Source organism: Blennius ocellaris, assembly GCF_963422515.1.
Source record: "Blennius ocellaris genome assembly, chromosome: 23".
Taxonomy (NCBI): domain Eukaryota; kingdom Metazoa; phylum Chordata; class Actinopteri; order Blenniiformes; family Blenniidae; genus Blennius; species Blennius ocellaris.
The window spans coordinates 6,074,333-6,086,348 of NC_137672.1; positions in this window are offsets into that span (position 1 = coordinate 6,074,333).

The window sequence follows — 12,016 nt, forward strand, 5'->3', positions numbered from 1 at the left end:
AAACATCTGCTGAGAAATCGGTCGAGCGGGTGTTTACACAACAAGATTTTCGAGTGAAAATACAAAACTGCCGTTGCGTTTTGGATGTCCGTTTACATAACAACAGCACTCGGAGTCACCGAAAACTTCTCGAGGTGGAACTTCGTGAAAATGCGCCGACTCCGCCGTAGAATAAGAACAACGTTTGTCGACAATTACGGTCGTTTTCATCCTGTTCAGTTGTATTTTTCTCAACCTTTGCTTGAACTTGTTTTTTTTGTTTTTTTTAAAGGCTCAGCTTCCATTTTAATGTCCGCCAGTTTAAAGATTTTCCCTCCAGCAGCTGCGAATGTTTCCACAGCAGGTCGCCGAGTTCCTTGTTTAGCGGCTGTCCGGATACTTTGTCTGGTGTGAAAGGTCGGCGGCGACGGCGCTGTGATATCTGCCGTCTCCGTGGTGGGGAGTCGTTGTCGTTATCACAGTAACCGTTGGGGGGGGTAATCAATTAGTCTGCGCTCACAAACCTGCCAGAAGGCTCATAAAGCCAAACTTGTTCAGATCGCGCTGAAAAAAAAAAAAAAAAAATCACAGCGAACAAAATACAAAGGTCATATTTAACTCCGAGTGCAGGTTAAAGGGTCTTTCTTGATAAAGGGTGTCATCTGCAATTATCGACTGCCGCGGCAAGAATAATCAGAGTTAACCGGGTTAAAACAACATGTTATCAACAGCCGATGTAGTTTCAGGGAACTGATCCTGAAGCAGTCCAAATATAACACATCTGGAGCCACACAGCAAGTTTAACCCTTAAAACGAGGATAACACAGCTCATAACAGTGTAGCAATATATTGTTGCTTTTTAAATAAAAATATATTTATCAAAACTATATTATATGTTGCATTTACAAATTTTAATTCAGTCAATTTTATTAAATTACTTTTGATTTGATTTGATTATTATTATTGTTGTTGTTTGTTATTATTATTAATAATACAATCTGTTGTTGAAATCTATTACTTATTAGTTGTAGCCATTTCCGTTGATTTATTATTATTTATTTTCGCCATTTTCATTGTTTTGTTTTCACCATCTTCAGCTAGTAATTTGAGGAACCGTTTACATCAGCAGGATGACGGTCGTCTTCCAGAATGTGGAACACGTCCAATGAACGTTTGTACAAAGAGAGCAAAACGTACATTGTGGGGATCATCCAGGGCTTTGATTCCACTGAGCGGACGGTCCGAATTCCTCGTTGTTGGGGAGCTGTTGCATTATGGGTATTTTTTACAAGCTCAGCCGGCATGGCAGCGTCACCAATCAATAAAAACCACATCCAACACGGTGAACACGCCGAACGTGAACCGGTCGCTACAGCATGAAAAGACACACCTCGACAATTCGATTTAGCGGTGTGCCGCCAGGTGCGGCACAGTGTTTCGGAAGTCTTCGTCGCTGAGTGCTGAGTCATCGTCTCCGCAGACGGCGGTCCACGCTGCGGTAACGATGGCGACGAGGAGGCGGAGCACCACCAAGCCCGCGTGAGTCATTATTTTTCAAAAGGGAATGCGTCTTCTGATGTGTTTTCAAACTGATGATGAGTTACTTTTTCGCAGGTACTATGTATAGAAACACATTACTGCTCATCCCAGGTCACTGAAATCTTTTACAAATGATTAACTTATGATTAGCTTAAAGTCCTAGTGAAATGAAGATTAGACCTCCAAAACACTGGCTGTCGCTTCTAGGGACATTTTTATGCTAACTGGCCTCAAGGGTAAAATGTTAAAACACGGCAATCTGCGAGAAAATAGCCGATAAACGTTGGTATTTCTGCTGCTGGGCGGAGCTTCTGACAATAATAGAGTGACATCACGAGTTGTGCACACGCCCAAGTTGTGTTTACATTATGGAGGATCAGAGTTTTGACCACGAAGAGGCTGAATTTAACCATATTTCATCATCATCATCATTTCAAACCCAGTGATTGATGAAGAAGACACAGAATGTGTCGTTCTGCCATCGGTGACCCCGTCTGGAACATGTTTGAGGAAGCAGAAGACGCTTCGTCCTCCATTCGTCCTCGTCTCCTCGCCTCAGCAGCCGCCAGTTTTCACCTTTGAGGCTTTGAGGCTCCTGACTTTAGGCAGAACGACTTCCTGGATCACGTCGAAGCGCTTTTCCGACTGCGTGGAATCACCGAAGATGAGTCCAGGTTTTACTTGATCGTCTACTAGCTGCCCGAGCTAGTGGCTCCCGCCGCCCGTGCTCCTTTTCTCCTCTCTCAGGCCTCTTCCATGTTCAATCTTTCATCAAGTCTCATAAAACGCCGACTATAACTTATAAACACTGTAAAAACTTCGATATTTAAGAGGGAAACAGCGCAAGCCAATATAAACACAACAGATAGAGATCTGCACAACTCTTGACGTCACGCCCACGAAGAAGGATTCCCCCGACTTCCTCGGCTGGAGATTCAAAATTCAAATAAGTTTGTTACGCGACAACAGTGGTGGGGCAGAGTCGGAGGAACCTTACAAGTAGTACCCCAACTATCGTTTTTTGCAAAGTAGCATTTTACATTTCACTGGGACTTTAATAAGCCGTCTGAGTCGAAGCCTCAAAGACTCATCTCCAATATCAGCAAGAAGCTTCAACGGTCATAACTGTGTTATTATACGTTACAGGCTAAAGCATGGGTGTCACACTACTCTCAGAGGTGGCGTCACAGTTTACGTCACGTCTCGCAGTCAGCTGAGATCTAAAAGTACCAGCTGTTTTGTTTTTTCTAAACGGTATCAATGTGTACAGACGCCTATGAAAACTGTGCCTGCCGGGGGGCGTGACGTAACGTCCCCCCGTATCTCTGACTGTGTGTAAATATATCGGCTCCAAAGGACGCTCGTTGAGCTGCTGGACGATTAAGAAAAAAGAAAGGACAAAGTCCCCTTGTCGTGCGTTTAGCTGGGCGTGTGAGGGAATCAGGAAAAACACACAGAGCGGGTCTGTTTGCATCGGGACGTGCACAAACGTTGCCCGGTTGCGTCACAGGAGGGCGGCTGTGAAAGCAGGAAAATGCGGATTCGGCGGCGGGGCGACGGTCCTTCCAGAGAGAGAGAGAGTGAGTGAGAGAGATAGAGAGAGAGAGAGAGAGCCTCTTATCAGCACAGTACAGGCATGGACGTGCTCTCAAGGCAAATAGCTCGGCCTCTGTCAACCTGTCTGCTGTCTACAGACGACCACTGACAGACTGTCCAACAGGTTTTCACTCTCTGACAAACAACATCGGATTCTCTTGTGTAGCCTCTTTGATCAGAGCCTGACAAAAGAGTTCAAAGAAGCACCACTAAAATAGACCCAAGCAAATACGTCTATTTCTGGTTGTTTTTTGTTTTTTTTCTTTTTACTTCAACATCTAATAGGATTTGTGCATTAATTTTGGAAGATTGCTGTGCTTAAACACTCCGAAGGCTTTCAAAGGGAACCGCTGAGCCGCTGCCCTTTAGAACCTGTCGGTCGGGTGTCGCAGGTATCGGCATCCACTTAACCAAACTATCGTCACACCAGTTCTTCGTAGGTATTTGATCCTAAATTATATATTGGTATTACAGATGACTGTACTTTCAGAGTGACTGAATCATTTCCAAATGAGACGCTTTATATTTGTAATCATTTATTGTCCTTTTCTGCTATTCCGCGCTGTCGAATCTGTAAAGCAGGAGAAGATCTGCATCAATGAGCCTTTGGCAAAATCAACCAGCTGATTGTGAGTGGGTCAAAGGGGCCGCTTGTTTTCTTTCGATGCGCGATCAGATTTCAGACTGCGCAACCCCGTGACCGTAAATCAGGCTCCTGCGCTGGCGGCGAGACTTCAGCCGTGGAGGACAGATGGATCCCGTCATCCAGCTAGACAGGAGTGGCGGCGCTCGGTTGATGCCGAGTTGAAAGGAATGCGCGGTATGGGAGGAACTCCGAGGTGATGTCTGTCGTCTGAGCCCCGGAAACTGTTTGTGTCCACACAGGTCAGTCCTGGGCGACCGGTTCAGGAGCTGCAAGAGACTTTGACGAGCAGATGATCCACAGGTTTCACAGGGAACATCGAAGGCCTGAGTCATCCCCGTCATGTGCGACTCCGCAGAATGACTCAGCAGCTATTTCTGGAATGAAAACACACGAAGAAGACTTTCCTCTACGCGACACGCTCCCCGACAGGTCTGATCAGTGGGACGGGATTGTCTTGAAGTCTTGCACAATTCCTCCACTTGGGGCAGCAAAGTCAGACCTTTAAGGACTTTTGACTTTAATATTAAACTTTTTATGGTTCTTTCTTGCCACCAAAAGTGGCAAAACTGTGACACCAGTTTGTACCACAAGATGGTGTCGTGAGTCCATTCAGCACCTGGTCTCAGTCATTTATCCAACTACTTATTTGTATCTAAATAGTCTGTTTTCGTATGTGCAACTATCCTCCCTGTCGTATAAGAGCAATGTTGAGCAACTGTGATGACTGAAATTTCCGGTCCAATCTTATCTTATCTTATCTTATCTTATCTTATCTTATCTTATCTTATCTTATCTTATCTTATCTTATCTTAACAGGGTGGCATGTTTTGGAAAAACATGTGTGGATGTTATGTAATAACTCATAATGCAATAATGGCTCAAAATGTAATAACTGCTAACAATTAATGAAAGATCAATACATTGGTTTTTAAGGACTTTTCGAGATCATTTGAGATTTGATTGATTTTTTGAGGAAAAAAAAACATCAACATATGACAGTCTAATATATTCCAGCAACTATAATAATAGTGTATTTATCAAGCATGCTGTTCCAATAAGCCACCAATAGGGGGCGTAATTTTATTATTTTGTAAAAAAAAAAAGAAATGGAGGATCTTGAAGTCCAGACAGCAGTAACTTTGAAGAAGGCAGTGGACCAAGAGGAATATTATGTGCTGCCAGCCTGTACATGTAGGAGGAATGCAAGTTTGGAACAAATGTGCTTCTGCGACCAAAAGTCAAACGAGGAAGTGCTGTGTCCTATTGAAGATGACCAGAGTTCATGGAGTTCATAATGTGATTTACTGCTTTCCTGCTATTAGTCAGAATGTAAAAAATCACCCACATTGAGACACACATGCTGCAATATCATATGGGGTGGTGGTGGTGGTGGTGGTGGGGGGGTGGGGGGGGGGTGGGTATACACACTTTCCTTTCCCACCTGTATCTCCTGACTCCAGAGCCACATCCTCCTGCACTCTGGACACCTAATCCCCCCCCATAATGCCCCCATAATGCCCCGAACAGGAAGTGAGAGTCTGAGCTTCGTGACCTCCAAAGCCGATTACAGGCCGGCTGCGTTTCACAAACCGCTCCAATCAGCCCCCATCAGCCCCCAGCAGCCCCCAGCAGCCCCCATCAGCCCCCATCACCAACCACATGTGTTTCCAGTCAGGACGGCGAGCATCACCTGGAGTGTGCAAAGTGTTTCAGCCAGTAGAGAGCAGCACAGGAGCTCCGCAAGAAACACTGCGGCTGCTCCCTGCCTCTGCACTGACCTGACCTGACCTGCAGGCAGAAACGAACACACGGTGGGATTAACGGGGGATTAACCAAACTGCAGAACCCAAAACGTATCTTTGAGTCTCCTCAATCCGACCCATGCTATAAACAAATAAGGTCTATTCTCAGCTCCAGTGGAGTTTTTTTTTTTTTATGATATCATTAGAAACAATGGCTCCAATGAACATTACAGGTTGGGATTCATGCAATACTACTGATTTAAAGAGGTGAGGTGAGGTTTACAGTAGCTGAAGCCCTCGAGCCATTCATAAAAATAGGAACTCAATAGAAACAAGCCGAAACTTGAATTTCAAATACCAGCAGGGACACCTGAGTTTTTCACAAACAAAGTAAGTTATGTAAGAATACTTTCAGTTTGAAAATGGCTGTTTAGCCTCTTATATTAAAAACTTTTAAAAGACAACCCTCAGGTTTCAGCTAGAAAATACGGGTACATCTCCAATAATTAGAATATCATGAAAATGATCAATATTTTTTGTCACTTTCAGAAAGGCAAACCCATATAAGATATGTCAAGCTTTTATTTCTTGAAATGTTCATGATTATGGCTTAGATATGGTGAAAACACAAACTTCAGTGTCTCAGAAAATTAGAATATTACATAAGATCAATACAATTTTTTTTATTATTTTTTTTACTAAAATGTAAGATTTCTGAAAAGTATGTTCATTTCTCTGCACTCAACACTTGGTCGGGCCTCCTTTTGCATGAATTACTGCGTCTTAGCATGGAGGCCATCATCCCTGTAGCACTGCTGAGGCGTCAAGGAAGCCCAGGTTGCTTTGAGAGCAGCCTTCAGGACTTCAAGCAACGTGGATTCTGAGCCTCTCAACTCTTCCTCCAGACTCTGGGAGCTTGAGTTCCAAATAATATGCAAAATGTACTTTTTTTTGTGCTTGACACTCCTCTCAAGGCTGCGGTCGTCCCATTTGCTGGTGCAGCTTTTCCTACCACACATTTTTCTTCCACTCAACTTTCTCTGAACATGCTTGGATCCTTCAATCTGTGAACAAGCAGCTCCTTTAGCAATGACCTTTTGTAGCTCACCCTCCTTGGTGAGGACGACCGTCTTCTGGACATGTGTCCAGTCAGCAGTCTTCCCCATCATTGTGTAGCCTTACTGACCAGAGACCCTTTAAAGACTCAGGAAACCTTTGCAGGTGTTTTCAGTTCGTTCGCTGTTTAGGGTGTGACACCATGACTTTCCAAAACTTAACATTCCAACAATATTCTCATTTTCTGAGACACTGAATTTGGGGTTTTCACCATCTGTAAGCCATAATCACAAACATTTCAAGAAATAAAGGCTTGAAATATTTCACTCTATGTGTCCTGAGCCTATATCATATATGGGTTTGACTGTGAAATGAGTGACAAAAACATTTTCATGATATTCAAATTTTTTGAGATGTAAAAAATATTTTTATGACTTTTTTCTCACTTATGATTGTCTTCTGTGATGTTCACATTGAAATCAAATGAAATGATACATTTATTCGCCATTTAGGGGAAACAATAGCAGAAAAAAAGAGAATTCTGACTAAAAAGCTAGAAATCTGTGAAAAAAAAATTCCCAATTCTTTTTTGTTCCCTTTGTCTTGCTAAGACGTACAATATCAAACGAATGAGGCCGTTTCTGTGTGAGAACAGTTTATACTCCTGCATCAGGCGGATACGTATTAGATCAGATTACCCCAAGCAGTGTTCACGTAACCTAACCAAACACAGAAATATCCTCTGGTGACTAATGGCAGAAACCATGCAACAGCATCAACACACCTTCTTCTTGACAGGTGGACAATTGTGCATGCCTGCGTGAGGGATGAGACGACAAGAGGAAGAACAGAGAAGACCACCTCCAGCCACAATCAGAATACTTTTATTGTCCTTATACGATGTAAAATGAAATTGCCCACATCTTCGCCTCTTTAGATATTTTTTATCTAAAAATTTTAAATAGATAGCACGTTGTGTGAAGTTGCAAATGAGGTAGAAAGGGTGTGGTGTGTAGTCAGTTCTTTACTTTGTGTGGTTCCACACACAGTGTGTAGTGTGTAGGTTTCTGTGTGTTGTGCATCGGGGGGGCGGGGGGGGGGGGGGGGGGGGGTTGGTTTCTTGACCAGGTTTGAGGAGTTGGCAGTCCATGACAGTTGGTTAAAAACACGCCATAAGGGAAGCACACTCAGTTTGCCCACTGGGGTCCCATCTAGTGGGAGTGCGGTCCTGCATGAACAGTGTGAAGAGGATGGGGCTCAACACAGAGCCCTGTGGGGTTCCTGTGTTCAGAGTGAGGATGGAGGAGGTGGGGTGTCCCGTTCTCACATGTTGGGGTCTGTCTGTGAGAAGGTCCAGAGACCATGAACACAGTGAGGAGCGTAGGCCCAGAATGTCACGCTTATTCACCAGTTTGTCAACCAGGAAATACCAAGAGAGAAAGGCATGGAAGACCAGTCCCAAACAGGAAGTACCAGAAGAACAGAGGAAACCCCCTTAGAACAGGAAGTACCAGAAGAAGAACAGAAAAGCCCACCTGAAGAACAGGAAGTACCAGAAGACGAACCGAGAAGACCACCCCAGAACAGGAAGTACCAGAGGAAGAACCAAGAAGACCACCTCAGAACAGGAAGTACCAGAAGACGAACCAAGAAGACCACCCCAGAACAGGAAGTACCAGAGGAAGAACCGAGAAGACCACCCCAGAACAGGAAGTACCAGAGGAAGAACCGAGAAGACCACCCCAGAACAGGAAGTACCAGAAGACGAACCAAGAAGACCCCCCCAGAACAGGAAGTACCAGAAGACGAACCAAGAAGACCACCCCAGAACAGGAAGAACCAGAGGAAGAACCAAGAAGACCACCCCAGAACAGGAAGAACCAGAGGAAGAACCAAGAAGACCACCCCAGAACAGGAAGTACCAGAGGAAGAACCAAGAAGACCACCCCAGAACAGGAAGTACCAGAAGACGAACCAAGAAGACCACCCCAGAACAGGAAGAACCAGAGGAAGAACCAAGAAGACCACCCCAGAACAGGAAGTACCAGAAGACAAACCAAGAAGACCACCCCAGAACAGGAAGTACCAGAAGACGAACCACGAAGACCACCCCAGAACAGGAAGTACCAGAGGAAGAACCAAGAAGACCACCCCAGAACAGGAAGTACCAGAGGAAGAACCAAGAAGACCACCCCAGAACAGGAAGTACCAGAAGACGAACCAAGAAGACCACCCAAGAACAGGAAGTACCAAAAGAAGAACCAAGAAGACCACCCCAGAACAAGAAGCACCAGAAGAAGAACAGAGAAGACCACCCCCCCAGAACAGGAAGTACCAGAATGTGCTTGTGAACTTTGCACTGCTGATTTTGCACCATAGATTATTTCCGTGGCTCAATTTGTTTCAAATTGTGGGTTTTAATAAAAACACATTGGTTTCACCCTCCTCCTCTTTCTCCTTTGTGGGATTTCTCCTCAGGATTCAGAAGAACATGAGAAAAATCCTTCGCCCACACAGATCAAACAGAAACCTGTCAGTCCAGTACGACGGTTGAAGCCGTCAACTGTATTCAACTGATGATGAAGAGGAAGACTATTCACCAGAATGTTGAAGTGAAGTCAAGGAATCACTCAGCCCTTGGTAGCTATACCGGTTTTTCTTGTTATTTTCTATAGTTCAGTCTTTTACACATGAAAGCTGTCAAAGCCCTGAGCTACTCGATCTCTTGAAGCTTTCTGACTTCTTTTGTTGTTGCCTTTAAACTCCCACTCAACCTGCGAGCGCCGAGGCGATTGTTTGTGTAGAGAACACACCCTGACTCAGAAACCGCAGCTCTGACCCCTCGCATGAGATTCTCGCAGGGATCTTCATCCCGTGAGCATCGAAACGTGTCTCAGCAATTCCCGAGCAGTGACACTGCGAAGCATCGCGCGAGCACGGACAAGTCTGAACTCTCAAGCTTTGTCACACTGACAGCTTTACTCGTCTTTTAAATTCAAGAATGAGCCGCCAATTCCCAACCCGCGATTCATTTTCTTGGCATTTCAACATGAAATCCTAATTTTAAAAAGAGGATTAGATGAACTTTTGAACTAATCTTTCTTTTCTTTTCGATTGAAGGATGAGGCTTATGCTTTGACTATTAAAACGTTAATGCTCTTCAACAGGAACGCCTGTCAATCTCTGTTGGTTTTCTCTTTGTAAAAAGCACTTAGAAATGATTGCGTTGTATTTGGTGATATCTAGATAAAGTTGAATTGAATTGAAATGGAATATGAACCTTCTCAATAAGTATAAACTTTGCTACTTAGGTTGAGAAAAGAAAAGAAAAGTGTATATATATATATATATATATACAAATATAAAATCACTTTGCTATTAATTACATTCAGCCATTCACAGTCTATAAGACACCGATGGAGGCAGGGAAGTGAACCTGCAACCTTTCAATTGGGAGACAACCACTGTACCAACTGAATTGCCAATTCGGAGATGAACCTCTGGACCGACTGGTGGTGCCATTCAAGGTATAAACCCACGCAGCCCCTAAAGTCCCAACAGGTATTGTTTTTTTCTTCTTGTGCAACAAGTTAATATTTTTGTTGGAACATTTTATTACCTTGTGCAAACAAGTTATTTATATCTTGTGCCAAGATGATTTAGGCACAATCCCAATTCTCTTTTGTACCCCTACCCCTTAAGCCCTCCGCCTACCCCTTAGCCGTCCCAAATTCAACGTGTTGCAGCAACTTGGCTGCTTTGATTCCACATCAAGGCGAAGAAATAGACGGAGACATGGATTACTTCAGTTTTTGTATTTGGACTTCAGAAATATTTCCTCATTCTCAATGTGAAAGCGGAGGAGCTTCCTTGTTTGCTCGGGGGTCCCTGTTTTCAAAACACCCACATTAGAAGACTTTGGAACTCTACAGTGTAATAATAAAATGTTATAAACACGGTCTCTACCAAACAAATACACACGGAAGCTCCATACGGCAGCGCTACTGCCGTTCTTACTAGTATAAAAAACAACAGGTTTATAGAACTTTAGAAGTGTATACATGTGAAATGCGAGTCCTTCGGCGCCATGTCCTCCTACCCCTCTGTTTAAAGTATCCATCTGTAAAAGCTCAGTTTCGAGGGGTGAATAGCCCTTCCCCTCACCCCTCCACCTCTGCACAGTAGTGAAATGGGACACCCCTAAGACTCTCATGAACGCGCATTTCAGAGGGGTAGGGGTAAGATGAAGGGCTAAGGGGGAGGAACTCATACTATCAACTCATATGCGTCTCGAACACATTTTCCATGCCCATCTTCATGTTCATGTTGGAATGTCCCACAGTGACATTCTTGCTGCTCTTGCATGTAGAGAAGAGGATTGTAATCAGCAGGTTTTATCTGCTGCACATTCTGAGGACACAGATTTATCCGTGCCGTTTGGCACAACGCTGGATTTCGCTTCCGATTCAAGACTTTTTCATGTCCAGACAAGAGCTCCTCATTGGGATTTTCCGAGGAGCTTGGTGAATTAAACATGAAGACAGGGACTAACCAGAACTTCGGACCTCTGATCTTTTAAGTGGTTCTGGCCTCTTGTGGTCCAACCCGACAGAAATGCTACCGTATTATCCAGACAATAAGTCCCACTTGATTTTAGTTGTGTGTCTGGTCAAATAGGCCTATACAAAAAGTACAAAATACGAGGTGTCACTGCAATGGTGAAAGAATACTGCTACAGCACCACAGAAAAACCTCCATTGTTGCTGTATTTGACTAACAGAGCAGGAAAAATGTTTGCCAAATAAAAATATACGTGGCAGAATTTTTATCGTTAAAAAATCTGATCAAATGTGCTTCGAAAACCAGAAAGAGAGAAGCAGAAAGAGCTAAGAGTGTATGAGACTTGACTCATATGTTTTTTTTTCTTTTCATGGCAGATAGTCCAGGAAATACGGTAATAGGTTATTTGTTCTTTTTTTTCAAAAACACATTTTCATATCAAGTCCATTTTTGACAGAACTATTGTACATCTTGGCACCTTTACATGTGTTTGGTTTGAGATTCAGTGTGAATTTGCAGTCTGATGACATTTCATTTTCCTTGTTTTACCACGCTGGTGGGAGAATGGACCATCCAGGACAAAGATTCTCGACTCGGAGGTTGACGGCCGATCCTTCAGTGGAAGTTGCCCGTCGACTGTGTAGAGTGTTTAGCAGAGTAGGTCGCAATTGCCAGCTTTCTGTCAACGTCAAATGAACATGGCGAAATACAGGCAGGACCCATACAAGCTGCGTGTTTGAGCAGGTTTTGTCACAACATAAATATCATACAGAACCTTTGTTAAATTAATAAATCTTTTTAGTTTTAAAATTTGGGACAAGTTCGATGGTGGTTTGATCCAGTCCAAATACCAGAATGCGTACAAAGGTTTATACGAGGTGATTCATACAATTTTTTA